We start from the raw sequence: 1,476 nt of genomic DNA, 5'->3' as shown, positions 1-1,476 counted from the left end.
GGCGGAGAAAATAATATGAAAGAAAATGCAAACAAAAACTGAAAATAATAAAGAAACAAAACAGAATTTGCGTGTACAGGGACGTGTGTACCCCCTCTTATTCCTCTCTACTCCTTCGCCCATAAACTCAATTTTCTTAAAAATGTATACACCCTTTTTTATTTGTGTAGAAATTATTTCGAAAGCGGCGGGTAGAGATCAACCAACTGTTTTTTTTTTTGTAGAGATCTCTAAAGCAACTGCTTATAAATTGTATCCAACGTATTGTATTTTTCATAACTCCGTGTGGACTGCATCGAAGGATGTTGTGAAATCATAACTCCACATGCACAACTTCCAAAAATTTTTGCTGGCTGGTTACTCTTTTATCGCATATTTAAATTTTCCTTCAAACGTCGAAAATTACAAAAAAGTCGATTTTTTGAATAGCTTGGGTTTTAGGCCAATTGCGTGGAAATGCTTAGGTCAAATGAAGCTTTCTAAGCGTTCTATGATAAATAAAAGACAATACTATAACAAACTGAAAAAAAAAACACAAAAAAAAACAGAGTTTTACGTCAATTTTTGCAACCATTTTTTGGCGTTTATCTGGGTTTATATGCATTAGGATCTGAATTTGATTTTCCCCGACAGGCGACCGTTTCATTGCTATGCGTTCGTTGAGTCTCAAAGAAAAATACATAACAAATTTGTTGGTATTGCTTTTCAAAATAGTCAGGCTTAACCCCATAGTCGTTGTTTTAATATTTTATTAAAACACCTTTAATTTATTAGTGGAAAAACTGACAATGTTTACCAAGGGGTAAGGCAGAGACAAGACAGATCCTATCAGTTCCCTTGTTTCTTGTTTTTCAACAAGAAACTTTTTATCCCAAGTGTCAATTGCTCGCTCAAATAGATATGTACGTGTCCAAAGAAACACTCTGATCGAGAATTTTTTGGCACTACGTCTTATGCCAGACTATGAAAATTTTCATTAACATTAAAATGGGTTTATGGGTAAGAGGTGTGAAAATATAGCAAAAATATTCTGGAGCCTAGCTAAAGTAATTTTTATTTATTTTTATCTATGTGGTACTTTTAATATATAAACAGTGAAGTTCTATGTTCCATACGTTTTTGTAAAACGGGCTAGCTACGTAGATACATCTACCATTATTATTGCACCATGCCATTTGACGTTTTAATCCATGGCTGTAGGGCTGTATTTTTCAGTGATTTTCATACCTGGCCTACAAATTGTTGAGTATATAAACACACCTAATATCATAGTCTAATCTGTAAATAATACTTTGCACATTGTATTTTAAACATTTATGGCCGAACAAATATTTTTATTTGCCAGAAAAATGTCGTAAAAGTACGTTGACTGTCAGTCGCTCCAAAATTCTCTCCAAATTAGCTCTCTTTTACTTTACAAGGTTGTTTTCGAACAGCATTTTGTAAAAGTTTGTACAAACTTTTGGGTTATCGTAC

This window comes from Musca autumnalis, unplaced genomic scaffold (assembly GCF_047663935.1).
Source record: "Musca autumnalis isolate F117 unplaced genomic scaffold, ASM4766393v1 scaffold_3, whole genome shotgun sequence".
Lineage (NCBI taxonomy): Eukaryota > Metazoa > Arthropoda > Insecta > Diptera > Muscidae > Musca > Musca autumnalis.
The sequence above is the reverse complement of the archived record's forward strand: the minus strand, read 5'-3'. Positions refer to the sequence as shown.